The 18,815-nt window shown below is 47.0% G+C and overlaps 1 long non-coding RNA gene across 1 annotated transcript in view; it reads left to right on the forward strand.

The window, feature by feature from the left end:
- Window positions 1–618: 618 nt before the first annotated feature.
- LOC136384968 (uncharacterized) overlaps window positions 619–18,815 on the forward strand; it is a 215,005-nt gene continuing 196,808 nt past the window's right edge. The window contains exon 1 of the long non-coding RNA XR_010747675.1: window positions 619–686. This is a non-coding gene — a long non-coding RNA (uncharacterized lncRNA). The remainder of the gene's footprint in view (window positions 687–18,815) is intronic.

Raw genomic sequence — 18,815 nt, forward strand, 5'->3', positions numbered from 1 at the left:
TGCCATCTGTGGCTGCCTTCACACCCGCGGCAGAACCAAACAGTTGAGACAGAGACTGTAGCTTGCGAAAACTAGAAGACACACGAACTGTCCTTTACGGAAAGGGTTGGCAGCCTGCTTCCGGAGATAGCACCAAAACCAAACTTGTACCCAGCCACGAGGGCCAGCGACAGCTCTGTAGCATTGCTCGGGATTTCAGCAGCTCTTTCCTTTCTTTGGCCAGAAATGATTCTGAATGGACAGAGTTAATTTTTTGTTATAGAATTTGAATTGTCAGAAATTACTCTAATAGATAATATGTGTCAAGGATTGTGTACACTGTTGTACTCGGTAAACACTGTGCTCCTCCCCTCAGTCCCTGCCTGCCTACCCCAGGGATCACCTGCACTTTGTTTGTTTTTGTGTCTGTCCTGAGACAGCGCTTTCCATCCTAAAGCCAGTCCTACCCCAAGATCTGGCTGCTCTCGGAGTTTCCAGGATCTTGTCACAAGCCAGGCAAGTATTACTTTAGAAATACCAGTTATGCCTGACCTGTGGTGGTGCAGTGGATAAAGCATTGACCTAGAACACTGAGGTTGTCAGTTCGAAACCCTGGGCTTGCCTGGTCAAGGCACATACGGGAGTTGATGCTTCCTGCTCCTCCCCCCTTCTCTCTCTCTCTCTCTTCTCTAAAATGAATAAATAAAGTCTTAAAAATAAATAAATAAATAAATATTAAAAAAAAAAAGAAATACCAGTTATTGTCTGTGCAAAACCCCACTTGTTGAAGACAAACGCCATCTTTCTTCCTAAAACTTGGATCACAAAAGATATTGAAAGAACTATGATTTGACTGAATTCAAGTAACAAATATATGGGTAAGATATTGATCACATCAAAATCCTTTGGATTTTCTAAATAGCTGACTAATGCTGAGCCCAGATATCTGCACAGTCAGAGGCGGAATCTGGTCCATGTGGAGATTTATAATGAGAACTCGAAGTTTGTTCACTTTGGGCCTTCTGGGGGCAATCAGATGACTTGTTGAGAAGGACAGCATTCCCACACTGAGGACGGGGACTCCTGAGCATCACTGTAGACGGCTACAAAGAGCAGGTGGCAGTTCTGTGTCTTTAGGAAAGTCCCTCCTCTGCGTCTCTGGCTGCCTGCTTGTAAAATAGGGAGAATCACGGTATGCACTGCTCAGGTGCCTTGAGGAGGAAATGAAGTCTTGCCCAGGAAACCCCCAGAGCAGAGCCTGGCACACAGTAAGCAGTGAATAAACGTTAGTTGTTACCACTGGAATTGTCAGGATTGATACTGCTGCCCAGAAACAGGCGCCCTGGTTTCATATGAGCAAGCCAGCCTCCCAGGCTCCAGTACCGACCCCCTTCCTTCTGATAACGCAGAGAGATTCTCAGAAAACAACTCTGCACAATAAGCCATACCTGTCACCCATGAGAAGGCTTTATTTATGTCTTGGCAAAATCCATTCATTTGTTTAAGTGCCCAGTGTTCTCTGGGAAGTGTCACAAATCCACCTAACGCACATGGTTTTCAGCTTTGTATGGGAGTCTCTGATTTAAACTCACAGTCGGTCCCACAGCCAGACGAATCCTAAGTGGCCATCCAAAGTGTGGAATGTAGAAAAAAAGAGCCAAGGGTCACTCCCTGCAGAGCGCCAGCCTCCGAGGTATGGAGGAGGAGTGCACGGGCTAAGGATGCTTTCGGTTGCAAGTAACAGAATAGTCAATGCAAACGATAGAAGAAATTAATAAACTTGGAAAGTCCAGAGACCCTCTGGCCTGGGCCAAGCCCTGATCTGGGGGTCCACAGGGACCCACTTTCTTTTCTTCTCTCTGCTCAGTGTTATCTTCACCCCAAGACTGGCTTCCAACACTCCACCTTCCTTCAAAACAGGGAGCATCTGTGCCCCAGCATAAGACCTGAGCCTCCTTCCCTTTGGACTGGCTCAGATGGACGCTCACTCATGAGCCAGTCACCGGCCAGGGGCAGGGAATGTGCCCACTGGCTTAGCCTAGGGCACGGGCTCCCCCCTTGGAACCTGAGGTGGTGTCCGCTTTCCTGAACCACTAGAATCCATGGAAATCAGAGCTGGGAGAGGGAGAAAGGGAAATCAATGCTCAGGGGGCCACCGACAAATGTCCCTTGTTCATGGCCAATGGGATGGAAAGGAGGCTGGGAGGGACAACTCAAGGTCTAGGAAGAAAACCAGTGAAGAACAATGGTTCAGAAACCTGGAGGAAAGAGCTCCAGGACAGAAGTTGTTATAAGTGTTAAGTTCCACTGAGAGGTCAAATAAGAAATGAGGATTATGGCCCTGGCCGGTTGGCTCAGTGGTAGAGCGTCGGCCTGGCGTGCAGGGGTCCAGGGTTCAATTCCTGGCCAGGGCACACAGGAGAAGCACCCATCTGCTTCTCCACCCCTCCCCCTCTCCTTCCTCTCTGTCTCTCCCTTCCCCTCCCGCAGCAAGGCTCCATTGGAGCAAAGATGGCCCAGGCGCTGGGGATGGCTCTTTGGCCTCTGCCCCAGGTGCTAGAGTAGCTCTGGTCACAACAGAGCGATGCCCCAGAGGGGCAGAGCATCGCCCCCTGGTGGGCAGAGCGTTGCCCCCTGGTGGGCGTGCCGGGTGGATCCCGGTCGGGCGCATGCGGGAGTCTGTCTGTCTCTCCCCGTTTCCAGCTTCAGAAAAATACAAATAAATAAATAAATAAATAAATAAATAAAGTGCAACTATGAGTTGATGCTTCTCAAAAAAAAAAAAAAAAGAAAAAAGAAATGAGGATTAGCCTGACCTGTGGTGGCGCAGTAGATAAAGTGTCGACCTGGAAATGCTGAAGTCGCCGGTTCAATACCCTGGGCTTGTCTGGTCAAGGCACATATGGGAGTTGATGCTTCCAGCTCCTCCCCACCTTCTCTCTCTGTCTCTCTCTCCTCTCTCTCTCCCTCTCTGTCTCTCTCTCTCCCTTTCTCTCTCCTCTCTAAAATGAATAAATAAAATTTTTAAAAAATTTAAAAAAGAAATCTTTAAAAAAAAAAAAAAAGAAAGAAATGAGGATTAGACAGCACCCTGAGTGTGATGACGAGGAAGGCAAGAACTTGCTTGTCAATCAGCCAATACTTGTCAAGACCCCAGCCCAGGCCCGGCCACGCGCCAGAGCCTGGGACAGAGTTGAAACTGAGTTGAGCTTGAGGTTAGAGTCTAGTGGGGCAGCAGGAGACCGCTATCGGCACTCCATAAGAACAATAACAGAGGGGACCTGGGAACATTTAACAAGGACACCTAGCACACACTTGAGGATGTGGAAGAAGCTCACCAGAGAAAATAACACGGATCTTGTTTGAAGGATAAGCAGGAGCTGCGTCGGCAGAGGACAGACAGGTAGTCACGCACAGCTGGTGCCCTCAGCCCGGGCCCTGCACAAAACAGGTCAGAGCCATTGGCATATGTCCAGAGGCCCCCACCGGGCCATGAATCACCTTCGTGTAGGGTTAGAAATCAACCCATGATGCTCCATCTTGTCGCAGGGACCCCAAGGGAAGTAAGAGTGTGCAGTGCCGAAGGACAAGGGTCGTTACCTGTATTGTTCACTGCCACATCCCTGGCACCCACTATAGTGCCTGAGACATAGTAGGCTAACAATAAATAACCGTGGAATGAATAAAAGCAGCAAGCAAGGAAGGAAGGACACCACGGACGTCCCTGCCTGCTGAGTCACCTTCATGCTCACCCTATCAAAACAACAATAAATATCCAGGTTAGTGAACACACATGATGATCACATTGTTCCTAAAAGATTGCAAGGCATCCTTAAAATAATCTGTTTGAGAATAAACGTCAAATCTTGGGGTGACGCCTTCATTTTGTTGTAAGTGTGGGCTCCATTTACCTGTCCCCATTGGTGATGAAGCCTCGGAGAAGACAGGTGACAGGGCTGGCAGAGGACAAAGATCTCACCTCTAAGTTCCATCTGATGCTCACCATTTCCACGTGCTTTTTTCTACTTAATAGGTGTGATATATTTTGAAATGGAGCTAGTCAGGATCTTTCCACCTTCCATTTCAATGAGGCTGTAGTTTAATTAAAAGTAGAATAACATTTACATATATAATCATCACACCTCAACAGGAGACCCCTAAGAGCTTCTGATGAATGCACATGCTGCCGCCTTGGGGCTGGTTTCAGGAAACCTCCCGCCCATGGGCTCTTTGTTTGGGTGACACTGATTGGCTATATCCGTGACAAACTTGAGGAAATTAGAGTACGTGTCCGAGACTTAAAAGAGGCCCTTTTATAGTGTCAGTGTCTCATATTTGTAACAAAATAGATCGTGACCCTATGTGTAATACTCATTTATGGACACCCAAAGGCTGAGTACTTTTGCAGGCTCTTTCAAATAGCACTCTCCTGTTTGACCCCCGGACCCCCTCACTCAGGTACGTAAGGAGAGGCATCACCCCGTTATCAGTGAGGAAAATGGGTGCTGCAAGGTGCGGTGACTGTCCTGGGTTAACAAGTGGAGCAAGTGCCAGTGCTTAGTCCAGGGCCCTTTCTACCATTTTACATTATAAGGGATATATCCTACGGTTTTCTGGAATTGTCTGCCCAAAGCTATCGTCACTGAAGTACAGAGTGGTGTTCTTGGGGGAAAAAGAAACATGACAGCCGTGTGTCAGATCATTACAGGACTTTGAGAGTTAGGGAATGCTGGGAGGACCATGACTCAGATAAAGGGCACTTGAGTGAGTCTGCCTGGGTTCAAATTCAGCCTCTGTCACTAATTACCAGGACCAGTTACTTGATATCCCCTGTCCCTGGTCGACATCTGCCATTGTCTACATTCCTCCGGCTTCTGTTCTGGGGTTCTCATGGATCCAAAGAACACTGCCTCTAATGCCAGCTTTCAGAGAGGCCAAGTGAGCTAAACTAAGCCAATCAATTCAGCCCATTCCCGGGCGGTGTCATTGATTCAGCCATAGACATGTGACCCAAGTTTGTCCAATCAGAGGGAGCCTCAGGACTCTTGAAGGTAATGCTGGGACAAAGACTTCCCATTGGATGGAAACAAGAAAGCATGGAGTTTGGGGAGCTCAGGCAGCCATCTTGGGTCCCTACAGAGAAACAGATTTAGGAAGAAGCAGACAGGCTAGAAGGCAGGGCAGATGCATAGGAAAAGAAAAAAACGGGTCCCCGACAACACTACTGACTCCATGACTCAAACCTGCCATTGATTCCAGATCTATCAGTTACTTGAAAAAATAAATTATTATGTAAGTTTGAATTGGATTTCGTTTGACCAAAAACATCCCAAAGAATTTGCCATCTCACCTGTAAAAGAGCAATAAATAATAACACTGACCCTCGCTCATTTGGTATGAGGTTCAATTAAGGTAACACGTAATAATACTTGGCATGTTCCTGTTTGCGGCAAGCTCCCTACTCCACCTTTGGACAACTGAAAACATCTTGTTAACTTTTTGTCACTGTATCGCCTGCTTCTTCGTGCATTTAAAAAAAAAAAAAAAAAAAAAAAAAGCTCAGTCTTTTCAAAATAAACACACACACGTGACCCAGGGGCCACAGACGCAGCAAGGCCACGCATGCTGCTCTGCCGGGGTGCATGCAGGACGCGCGGTTGAAACTGCGTTAGGTCAGGAGGCGCGGCAGCGGGAGGGCAGCACCATCTTGTCATAATCACATTACTCATCGTCTCCCGCGTTAGGTGATTTTACTGCCTTCTTTCTCAGTCTCCCCTGGGTTGGTGTTCTTAACCTGTGATGTAATGGTATTTCAGAGCCTGGGAGATGAACTGCTCTCTGCGTAAAATATGGCAGCAGATCTATACCCCTAAGCCCTGATAATTAGTTTTTAATGTAACTACAATTCTTTTGAGGAGATGTTCCCGTGCTCTGAAATCTTAAAAGCATCCCTTAGGCTGAAATTAAGTTGGAAGGAGTGTCAGGGAGGCCTCTGGTGCGGGGGCGCGGGGCTCAGGTGACCCGCCCCTGACATGATTCATGGGATGCCGGCACGTGAGGCCGGTGTCCCCCCCACCTAGGCACCGGGCCTGCTCCGGCACAGCCACCACGGCAAAGGGCGAGCGCACACTCCATCACCAAGCCTGACACCGAGTAATAGTTACAAATGGGTTCCGGAGGAGGAGGGTGCGCAGGGTGGGGGCTCGAGGAGGAGGTGGGAGCCGCCTGGAGCAGGGGGCGCGGACCAAGGCCTCCCTTTGCACTGCATCCGAGTTTATTTCTCTATTCAAACTGGTGTGGAGTTCTTCTCTACGAAGTCAGTGTGCATTTATTTCAGTAAAGGCACTACCAGTTCCCATGGGACCACAGCTCATCTCCTCCTTTGCAGGAGACGTCACACTCCTCTCTGGAAACGCTGCAGCTGCGGAGCCAGCTGTGCACTCAGGGCGCCCTGCAGTCCTCCCCCACCCCCATCCTTCACTCTGTCCTTCTCAAGTGTCCTCTGCGAAACGTGGCCGTCCTGGCCCACGGGTAGCGCTGTAGGCCGAACGAGGCGTTCTACAGCTGGGGCCCCATCTGTCATTATGTTGTTATCAGTATTGACGCAGTTGACCCACGATTTGCTTAACTGGCTGCAGAGAGGAAAGCAGAGGAGAACCAGCCTAGACATGAAGACCCAGAGGGGACAGGATTCCACAGAACGCAACACTCTCTGTGAATTCCAAAGACAGTTCAAGTCCCCGAATGTCCAACACATTTGTAAAGACATTTCCTCTCCCTTTGCCTGAAGCTACGCTTAGAAAAAATGTAAAGTGGTCGGACAATAACACACACGAGGTGCTTTATTTGGTCATGGGACACACACAGAGGCGTGTCCCCACCCCCATGCCAGAGGAGGGCCGCCCTGACCGCTCTCCTGGAGGTGTGGCCTCACTGCCAGGTCAGGGAGCCCCACGGCTGCCTGGACTGCGCAGCCACTGCAGGCGTAGGCCCTCTGCCCTGCGTGGTCTTGGACAGAGTCCGGGAGAAACTGGCCTGTGTTCCCATCTCCTTGATGGTGCTCTCTTCAGTGCTTTGGTCTGGAGGCTCAGGAAGCAGCCCCTGAGCTCCCCTCCACATCAGTGGGTCCAGACCGCCCCCTTTGCCCAGGACAGCCATGCTCACCGCCCCTCAAGGGACACCAGACAGGAGACACCTCTGTGGGCGTCCCCCAGTTTCAGGCAGTGGACAGCGGCAGGGAGAAGACAGACTCAGGAGTGTGGCTAAATCCTGAAGGACTGCCCTCCCACCACCTCTTGTCAGAACTGTGACCACACCAGCTCAGAACCGCAACGCCGCGACCCTAGACCAGTGGTTCTTAGGCCTGGTCACCCTTTTAGAATCACCTGAGGAACTTTTAAAAATGCCAGTACCTAAGCCACCCCCCAGAACAATTGATTCAAACCCTCCGGGGTTAGAGCCGGGCACTGAGCATTATTTTTTTTTTAAATCCTCCAGATGATTCCAACGGCCCTCCAGCCCAAATTGATAACCTCGGGCCTAAAGCCTGTTACTGTAGAATTCAACAAGTTCCCAGGAAAGGTGAGTTTGACATTCCATTCAGGACACTGGAGAAGCTCTGAAGAAGTGAGTTCTAATGACGCCATCAAATTATTCTCAGAGAGGAAGGGGAAAATGCAACAAAACACAACGACAAAACCAAACCTCACTCAGCCACACAGGAGGCGCTGAGAGTAACTAAACCTTACAGAGAAAACCACAAGGAACAGGGGACGAAAACATGCTCAGAAAGCATGTCCTGAACTCGTAGGAATCACAGGCCGGGAAATAGGAAGCAGTCGTGATTATGAAAGTCTAGGACGGTAGCATGGACCTTCTGTTGACTTCTACCAGAGCAAAAAACAAACAAACAAACAAAAAACCCTCAGAAACCTAACAGCACGGTGATCAGCAGAGGGAGAGGGAGTGGGGGGAGAGGGGTGAAGGGGGATTAACGGTGAAGGAAGGAGACTTCACTTGGGGTGGTGAACACACAATGTTAAATATAGATCATGTATTATACACCTGGAAACTACATAATTTTATTAAGCAATGCCACCCCAATAAATTCAATAATTATTTTTAATTGGTTTGACTCTAAGCCCAAATAAACACACAGCAGGACAGAGAAAGAACTTGCGGCAGAATCTGAGGGTGGCTGGCAGCGTTCATGGCAAATCAGGTTAAAACGGGAACCTTAGAGAGGGACGAGTACCACTGTCACCTTCAAATAAAGTTGTGTTCTAGAAACTCGGGGTTAATGAATTTGAATGTATACCTTCTTAAAATTCTCATGTGGATTAATAAACCAACAGCTTGCCCAAATTGAGAAGGGAAGGGAAGGGAAGGGGAAAGAGAGAGAGAGAAAGAGAGAAAGAAAGAAAAGAAAGAAAGGAAGAAAGCATTACCAGGAATAAACTGAAAATCCTCAAGAATTCACTGCAATCAAACTGTTTTACTCAGGGTAACTAGACGGGCAGAAACATGGAAGAGGTGCTGTGCTATCACAGACTCCCCTGGGGCCGTGTGAACAAGGACATATCACTGGCCTCAGCGATAACAGCTGAACCTGTATGAGGCGGACATCCAAAGCCTGTCTGCCGGAAGCCGGGTCCCTCCCATCTCAACCTCGAAAGCCTCTGATGGTGAATGTGGGAAGGCTCAAGTCCTAGTGCTCTTCCTTGTCACAAGGTCATCATCTTTTTTAAATTTTACATGTCTGTCTATCGACTCATCTCTCTGAGGCAACTTGCTTTGGAAGGTATGAAAAAAAGGTTATTAAAAGCAGAATCAGAAAATTAAAACCATGAAAAGGAAGAAGAACTGAATATGCTAACAGAAAAGTTCCTGAGAGTGAGCGATAAATTGGACCCTGAGCTTGTCAGCAGCCAAGGCAAAGGGGAAGGTGACTGGTTTCATTTCTGCCCATGGGAAGCGATCCACTTTGATCTTGGCACCGAATTAAGAGAGCGACCCATCGTTTGGGACCTCACAGGGGAACTCAGAGCATATCACAACAATGTTCTCAGTGAGGCCACAAGCAAGCAACAGTGGGACACTTGGGTTGGATAAAATGCTGAGTTTAGTAAAGGGCTACTTCCCCAGGTCTGGACAGGGTGCGGGAAGCCACAGGAGAGTGCAGACCCTCGGGGCTGGACGTGGGGGAGAAGGGGTGCCTTCCCGCCCCCAGGCTGGAAGGGAAGGGGGTGCAGCCAGCCCAAAGCAACCTGGCAGAAATGGAGCTCACTCTCCTCTGGCTCTCCAATCCCCTGCCAACCCCAGGCCCTGCTGAGCCCAACCAGAGGCCAGGAGAAGCCCGTTTGAAGCAGAGCAGCGCCGCCCATGGCAGCCTCTTGGGGCACTAGACCAGGCAGGGAAGGGTGCAGCTCGGACCTGGAGGGGCGAAGGGAAGAGAGGAGCATCCGTGCCTTTACGGGAAGTGCAAACAAGCGTTGACAACATTGATTTTCATACAATAAGAACACAAGAAATGGATTTTCAACATAATTCAGAAAGGACATTCGATAAGAGCAATGTGATTTGGGCAGATCACTTTCTGATACAAAAATAGAATTTAGCATCCTAGAATTAAAGCTGGGACATATTAGCCTTGGCCCCGGAGATTGGCAAGAGTGGAGACATGTCTACCTTCAGAGTTATGGGACAGCCATTGTCACCTGTGGGGTGACAATGAAAGAGAAGGTGAAAAGATAGCAACCTCTGTATGTGACACTTTCCAATGCCTGCTCCCCCTCCCTCATGGGTCCCACAGTAATTCACGTGACCTTGAATGACTTACAATTCCTCTGTGTTGTTATAACACGATCCCATTTTTATTCCCTCTAGTGTGTACCGAGCTGCTCTTACTAGTAACCAAAAAAACCCCCAAACAAACAAATTCTAGACTAAGATGTTTTCCATCTACTCCTTCCCCACAAAAGAAGCCAGCCATTCTCCCAAAGTGAACCCCTGTTCGAGCTGAATATATTTTAGCTGGGTTACAGGAGTAGCTTTGGCTCAGAGTGGCAGCCCGGAGGAAGAGCAGATCCACGGGCCCTGAGACTAGCTCACCCTGAGAGGTTCTCTAACCAGCCCCAGAATGGGGAATGGGGTCACCCCAATCCTGGAAATAGCCATTTCTTGGTCACATCAGAGAATTCTGCTCAAGGAAAGCAGAGACTTGTCCCCATAGTTCAAAGCTTCTCCATGCACGTGTGAGCAGACAGCACGGAAGACTGTCTTGACGGATGTGGTCATAAAGTTCCCACTGAGTGTAACTTGAAGCACATTGAACTTCGCCGATCCATCACAGAGGCAGGAGGTTGAGACCTGTTCTCCGTGTCAAGTCCAACTGGTGGCGGGTTAATAGAAGCAGTCCCTCCTCCCAGCGGGTGGCTTCACCGCCTGATTTGTGGCCAGGCAGCCGAGCTGTGGCCACGGGGTCCGAGTAATGGGGTTAGATGGGCACCGTGTCTCAATAGCACATGGCCAAGCATGTCCTGAGGAGTGACACACCTGGGAGAGATGAGGCCCCAAGCATGTCCTGAGGCGTGACAGACCTGGGAGAGATGAGGCCCCAAGCATGTCCTGAGGCGTGACAGACCTGGGAGAGATGAGGCCCCAAGCATGTCCTGAGGCGTGACAGACCTGGGGAGAGATGAGGCCCCAAGCATGTCCTGAGGCGTGACACACCTGGGAGAGATGAGGCCCCAAGCATGTCCTGAGGCGTGACAGACCTGGGAGAGATGAGGCCCCAAGCATGTCCTGAGGAGTGACAGACCTGGGAGAGATGAGGCCCCATATCTGTTCAGGACAGAAGTCAAGTTCAGGCATCTGCATAATAATGTTTCCCACCTCCGGGGGTGCATTCCCTTCTGAAGAAATGACTGAATGTTTATCTACTCATGAGCTTTATTCTCCACTCTGTCCACCCTTCTCCAAGGATGTGGGTAACATAGGGATGAGATGAGCATCCCTCTCTCCCTGCCTGCCCTGTGCACTGGTCATCCTGGGATAGGAAGTTGTCTTGTGGCTTTATACCCATTAGGTCATTTCAGCCTTACAGCAGCTTACGAGGTAGGGATGTGACCATCCTAGTTCACAGATGAGGAAACTGAGGCTCAGAGGGAAGTCATTTTCCTTTAAGGCCATTAGGCCAGGAAATAGCCAAGGCATTTGACTGCAGGTTGCCCAATTCTAAAGGCCTCTCCTTGAGTTTCTCTGTTTCCAGAAGGAAGCTTCAGCTGAAAGATGACAAGGAGGCCCTGCCCTCTCTGACACCAGCCTGGGGACTTCTCTGAACTCGGCAGCTTCATCCTGCAGAAATTGTTCCACTGCTGGCCCACACTGGGCGACAGGCAGGAGAAAGAGAAGGAGGTGGAGGGGAAGCCTGGTGGTCAGGAAGAAGGAGCAAGGGGACAGAGCCACGTCACCATCTTGCTCCTCACCCCAGAGCACCCAGAACAACTTGAGCCCAAGGGGACAAGAATGGCACAGCCTAAGGCAAGGGAAAGCCGATGACTTGGAAGCACACTAGAGGGAATAAAAATGGGATCGTGTTATAACAACATAGTGCCTTGGATTAGCAGGCTTCTCTCTGGTGGTCCGGCTGGATCCACTCCAGCGGCTCAGAGATACACTCCACCCGACACCTGCATCTCTAAAAGTCTGGCTCGTGCCTCCCACTCATTACAAAGCACATATGTGTGAGAATCACCAATGGCTGCTAAAACTATTAGAGAAAAGTCTGATGGGGAACAGGATCTCTACAGCACTCAGATCACTTACTAATTACACAGGAGAACATGGTCACTTAACAGCGGCAGAGACCGCCCTACTGAGTAACCGGAGCGCAGACCACCCAGAACGAGATAAATCAACAACCTGTGACTCCAGACACAACGTCCTGAGGAGACAAATACCTGTGGTTTCCTGCCAGAAACACAAACCCTGAATCTCATAACCAGGAGACACCGAACAAACCCAAAGTGAGGGACATTCTACAAACTGACACTGGCCTATAGTCTTCAAAAAATGTCAAGATCATAAAAGGCAAAGAAAGGCTAAAGAACCATTCCCAATTAAAGGATATTAAAAATGGACAGGCCCTGGCCAGGTGGCTCAATGAATAAAGTGTTGTCCCAGCGCACCAAGGTCGCAGGTTCAACCCCCAGTCAGGGCACATACAAGAAGCAATCAATGATTGCACAGTTAGAAGCAACAACTAAGTGGAACAATAAATTGATGCTTCTCTTTCTCTCTCTTCTTCTCTCTCTGTCCCTCTATCAAATCAATGCAGAAATTCTTGAAAGATAGGACAATACATGTGATGTATGATCCTTGATTGGGTCTGGAACCAAAGGGGTGAGGTAGGGCAGGGTAGACACTCGCTATAAAGGCATTACTGGGAAATTGTAGCCACGTGAGTTTGGACTGGGCATGCGTGTATCGGAGTTCCATTTCCTGGTGTGGATAATCTCACTGTGGTTGTGCAAGAGGACATCCCTGTTCTCAGAGAACACACACTGAAGTGTCTGTGGGAGAAAGAGGGTAGATAATAAAGCAAATGTGGCCAAATGGTACCAACGGGGGCATCGAGGTGACTGGTGAACAGCAGTGCTTTTCTATAAATTTGTGATTATTTCAAAATAAAAAGTTTGTTTGTTTGTTTTTAAATACTTTATTTATTGGTTTTACAGAGACAGGAGAGAAAGGGGAGCATGGAATGGGAAGTATCAACTCATAGTTGCTTCATGTTAGTTGTTCATTGCTTCTTGTTGTATGTGCCTTGACCAGGGAAGCCCAGGGTTTCGAACCGGCGACCTTGGCATTCCAGGCTGAAGGTTTATCCACTACGCCACCACAGGCCAGGCTTTTTGTTTGTTTTTTAAGCCACACTGCACATTTGCAAGCTGAGAGGAAAGACAAGATTTGGACAGGCTTTGAGCTACAGCAGCCTGCAGCCAGTTGAAAAAACAGGAGAAGAAGGAGGCTTCCATGGATTTGCTCAAGGTTGCACATGCACCCCACCCCTTGGCATCCCATCAGCTCAGCTGCTTGGTCGCAGGAGGAGGAGATGGCTCTCTGGGCAGCCCGGCGCTGTTGCTGGAGTTAAAATGGCTGGAGGACCAGACAAGGGCTGGGGCGGGGGTTGTGAAGCAACTGAGACAGTAGATAAGCAGCCCCTGCCTTCGCCATGGCAATTTGATCAAAATGGTCTCTCTCACCTCTTCTCACTATCACACAATAGCCCTTTTTGGTTCAAGCCAACTCAGATTTTGCTCATTACTTTTCCTGTTGAACTCTTTGGTCCACAAGGAAGTTCATTTGCAAATAGAGCCCAGAGTTTCGAGAGGGTTTATGGGGCAATCAACCAGGCAGAAAGGCAGTCTCCCATGTCAAATCAGCCTCTGACTGTCCTTTATTATTATTTTGTTTAATATCCCTCATCTTCTTCTCTGTTCAAGTTGTTTCTATTCATCTCACTTTAGCATTGCCCAGATCAATCTTCCTAAATTAGCAGAGGCCTGCAGCACCCTGCCCAGCAAAGGAAAGGGAAAAAGACAGACAGACTGTCTGCAGCAAAACTATTTAATTTGAGCTGGTTGCCCTCTCTGAGAAATGATGTCCACATCAGATAAGATGACGGCCAGTTGAAATTGTTCTATCAGAACGGACTTGCCTGTTTTTGAAGCTCATTCCAGACAATTGGAAACTGTTCTCTTCTCCTCTTTTTATAAGGCAATTGCCCAACTTGAAGCCTGCTTAGGACTGAAGCAGAGGCCACAATAATTTATACAGTAAAAGCCTCTATCAGATTGTATATTTTCCAGGTAAATATGCTGGGTAAATATTCCCTCTGTTTTATCTTTAGTGCGCTATCTTTATGCATTCTGTCAAGCTATCATTGTCTGGGGAATATTTTACACACAGATAGGCAGGCAACCTGTCACTTATTACATTTAATGTGGTTTGTCTTTTCAAAGATGAGAATATTAAGTGTTGTGTCTTCCTTCCATAGAACTGGTCTGTCCTATGAATGTGCATTTGTTGCCCTAATGGGTCCCTTCCTGTTCTAATTAATATGACAACATAGTATTGTCATCAAGCAATATTTATGGAGCAGCCCTCCAAGGATTGGGGGTCTGCGCTGGGGCTTTAATTAAAAGGTCCTATCTCATTCTAGGGATCTATGCAGCAGAGATACTCGCACCGCTGTGCAAGAGCAGCCGTCCAAGGAGCTGGCCGCAGCATCGTTTGCGATGGCAAAACAATGAGATGAACTAAATAGATTATTACACAGCCATTAAAGAACCAGATCAATGTACATTAACCAAAATGGAATGATGCCCATAATACATTGGAGGGATGAATAAAAGTGAACTGGGAAACCTTACTGATAGAATGATCCCATTTTCAGGAGAGGGAAAGTCTCAGTATATGCAGTGTATGTGTACGTGTGTGCGTGCATGTGCGTGCGTGTGTGTGTGTGTGTGTGTGTGTGTGTGAATGCAGGTGTGCAGTGGAACAGTGACACCTCCCTGTGCCTAGGTGGCGCTGTTATTTCCAATTCCTCAATGGAGACACTCTATAAGAGATCTCCAGGGCTTCAAGAGAGGCTTGTAGAGGCAAAGGATCCTAACAACAGGCAAATGGAAAAGAAATCTGGAGAAAAATAATAAGAATGCAATTTTCTTAAAGGACTTAAGACCTGAAGCTCTCGGCTACATAGCAGATATGGAATCCAGGACCCACTATACTCTGAAAACACGCCTGTTGGGACCATAAAAGTCACCAAATTTCTGGGAATCGACAGCAACTGTGTGGAATGGAGGGGAAAGGCAAACAGCCTGATCCCAAGCCTGAGTGCGCCCTGGAACACCATCCACAGGGCCCGGCTGGACATCCAGAAGCAAGCCGGGATGCAACAGAGGACCTCCCTGAGAACGCCTGAAACCACCAAGCAATCACCAGAAAAAAGCAGTGGAATGTAGGCTCTCTTGGCTTTTTTGGAAACGAGAGAGTTAAGGACAAACCTGTTTGAAGTCTATAAAATAATGAGTGGCATTACATGCAAATTTAACTTAGGAACCTAATTTATAAACTGACCTTCAGGGAAGATTCAAGTCTCCGAGGCTTACCGAGACACAAGACCTGAGACCTGAGACCAACCTGTGAACAAAAACGTAGAAGAGATGGCATTTCCTGTTGTCACTTCAGTGAACAGCCAACTTGCAAAGGCAGACACGACCAGCCAGGATATGTGGAGCTAATCAAGCCAGTGACAGATTCAAAACAAGCACTTACTGAGCTCATACTGGATACAGTGCATGGTGTTTTCACATTTGTCACCTCCTTGAGTTCTCAAAACTCGCCAAAGCTTTAACATGTATTAAAAGTGAAGTTGAGAGGGTCGTGTTGAGTTAAAATAAAGTAGATCCTGCAGACAAGCAGTAGCCCTTTAGAATACCCATTCTAACCTCCATTCACCCATCAGGGATTTTAGGTTATCTCAAAAGCAAAACGATGAGAATACCAAACACCTGTACATACATGTCTCTTTCACTTTTTCCTGCAGTACACTCGGTGTTCTCAATCTTTAATGAGTATAAGAATTACTGTGCAGGGTTATTGTCAAGGACATTTGTCGTTTTTGTGGGGGAGGGGATGAGAGAAATGAACTGTCAGCACACAGCCTCCCAGTCTTAGAAAGCTATAGTTCCCTCCCACCACAAAAGACAAGGAAACTGAGTCTCCCTTTCCACACCCCCTGGCAGTCTGCTCAGCCAATCAGACACATCCACCCAAGATTCTGAACTTAGGACAAATGAGGAAATACAAGAGAAAGTTAGAACCCAAATGCAGTGGTAGCCATGATGATATCTAGCCAAAATGGCAATGTCCTAGTTAGACTATTACAACTAAAACATAGTTGTTCCACACCCCAACACATTGGTTAGCATAACTCCAACACAAAAGCCTGATACAGGCCCTGGCCGGTTGGCTCAGTGGTAGAGCATCGGCCTGGCATGCAGGAGTCCCAGGTTTGATTCCCGGCCAGGACACACAGGAGAAGCGCCCATCTGCTTCTCCACTCCTCCCCCTCTCCTTTCTCTCTGTGTCTCTCTTCCCCTCCCACAGCCAAGGCTCCATTGGAGCAAAGTTGGCTCAGGCGCTGAGGATGGCTCTATGGCCTCTGTCTCAGGTGCTAGAATGGCTCTGGTTGCAATGGAGCAACGCCCCGATGGGCAGAGCATTGCCTCCTGGTGGGCATGCCGGGTGGATCCCATTCGGGCGCATGCAGGAGTCTGTCTCTCTGCCTCCCCATTTCCAACTTCAGAAAAATACAAAAAAAAAAAAAACAAAGCCTGATACACACAGTACAATGTGGGAAAAATACATCTCAATCTCTCTCAGTCGCATAGATGTAAAAGCCTAAACAAAATATTAATATACTGGCCCTGGCCAGTTGGCTCAGTGGTAGAGCGTCGGCCTGGTGTGCAGGAGTCCCGGGTTCGATTCCCGGCCAGGGCACACAGGAGAAGTGCCCATCTGCTTCTCCACCCCTTCCCCTCTCCTTCCTCTCTGTCTCTCTCTTCCCCTCCCGCAGCCAAGGCTCCACTGGAGCAGTTTGCCCGGGCGCTGAGGATGACTCTGTGGCCTCTGCCTCAGGCACTAGAATGGCTCTGATTGCGGCAGAGCGACGCCCCAAGATGGGCAGAGCATCACCTTCCTGCATGCCGGGTGGATCCCCGTCAGGTGCATGCAGGAGTCTGTCTGACTGCCTCCCCGTTTCCAGCTTTGGAAAAAAAAAAATTAATATACTAAACCCAGCAATATATGAAAACAATACAATATTATAACCAAGTTGGATTTATACCAGGAATTCAAGGTTGGTTTAACATGAGAAAATCAGTCAATGTACTTTATACCACACTCACCAATTAAAACAGAAAAATTATATGATTTTTTTCATAGATACAGAAAATGCATTTGATAAAAGCACTGTCCCTTCATGATAACAGAAAATAAAAAAGTTGCAATAAACCAGAAATTTCCTTAAACTGATTGAGACTATACACTCTCACCAATAGTGAAATGCCAAGGTTTTTCTTTTAAGATTATAAATAAGAATAATACATCTACTATAACCACTTCTATCCAACATTTTAACAGAGGCCCTACTCAGTAAAATTAGGCAAATAAATAATGTAAGGATCAAAAGGAAGACATAAAACTGTCATTATTTGTGGATAATAGTATTGTTTACATGAAAAAAATTCTTAAATCCTTAAATTATTAATAAAAGAATTTGGCAGGGTTTCTTGGTTTAAAAAAAATCAATACATGCAAATTAATTGTATTTCTATGTATAACACAAACAATAAAAATTTTAATGACACAATTTCAACAGCATTAAAAACAGCAAGTACATAGAAACAGATCTAACAAAAGATGGAGAAAACCACACAACTAGGAAAAAGTTGAAAGAAGACCCAAGTAAATGGAGAGATAGATCATGCTCATAGATTGGAAGACTCAATATTGCAAAAGTATCAATACTCCCCTAAAATCATCTGTAGATTCAAGGCAATCCCAAAGCAAAATATAAGAACATATTTTGTGTAAAATTGAGAAACAATTCAAAATTTACATAGTAACACAAAGGGCCAAGATTAGGCAAGAAGCTCTTGAGAACAAGAGAAGGGCTTGTCCTGCCAAGATTAAGAGCAGAAAATAAAACATTTCATGAAATTATTGACATAGTGTGACATAGTGCAATACTGGCTGACGGAGACTCAAGTGGACCAGTGGAGCGGAATATAAAACCAAGACACAAAGCCGTGCGTACATGGACACGTGAGCCCTTGGTCTGTCCTGAAGGTAGCACTGCAAAGCAATGGGGAAGGGTGATAAACAGAGCTAGGCTACTTTGGTGTCCTTATGAGAAAAACTGGTTGAAATTTTATCTTACACCATAATCAAAAAATCAACCCTAGGCCCATTATAGACTTAAATGTAAAAGACAAAACAATATTGAAGACTGTCTTTGTGGGAAACTTAAAACAAAACAGAAAATAGTAACCATAAAGGAAAATACTGATAAAAGTGACTACATTAAAATAAAAATTTTCTGTTTAACAAAACATGCCCTTAAGAGAAAGAAAAGGGAAGCCAGAGAGCAGGGGAAACTGTGCAACACACAAAACCAACAGGGCTGACACCAGAATATATAAAGAAGTCTCAGAAATCATGTTGATAAACCAAACAATCCAATATTCTTTTAAAGGGCAAAGGACTTGAATAGCCATTTTACAAAGCAGACATCCAAACGCCAATAAATATCTAAAAAGGTAATCCACCTTTTTCGTCATTAAGAAATTCAAATTAAAGCCACAGTAAGCTATCCCTACACACAAGCTACATAAGCCGAGGCTCCTAAAAGTTTCCTTTTGTTTTATTGCAAGGGATGGGTCTTCAGTTTCAAACATGGGGCCACCCTCAACCCCCACTGTCAGTTCTGACAGAGTCACTGTCTCTGCATGACTTAGAAGAGCATCATTGTAGAGAAAAGAAATTCATTCTTATTATGAATAGTCCTCCAAGTCATTTCCTGGTTGACATTCAATTAAAGCTGATCCCTACTCTATGTCACAAAGTCTTAGGATTGGAAATACCATGCATAAAAGTCCCTTTATGTCCCCAATACTTTTGTTTTATTATTATTTTTTTTATTGAATGATTTTAGTGAGAGAGGAAGGGGAAGAGAGAGAGACAGGAACACGCTCGAACCAACC

The sequence above is a fragment of the Saccopteryx leptura genome, chromosome 13 (assembly GCF_036850995.1).
Source record: "Saccopteryx leptura isolate mSacLep1 chromosome 13, mSacLep1_pri_phased_curated, whole genome shotgun sequence".
Classification (NCBI taxonomy): domain Eukaryota; kingdom Metazoa; phylum Chordata; class Mammalia; order Chiroptera; family Emballonuridae; genus Saccopteryx; species Saccopteryx leptura.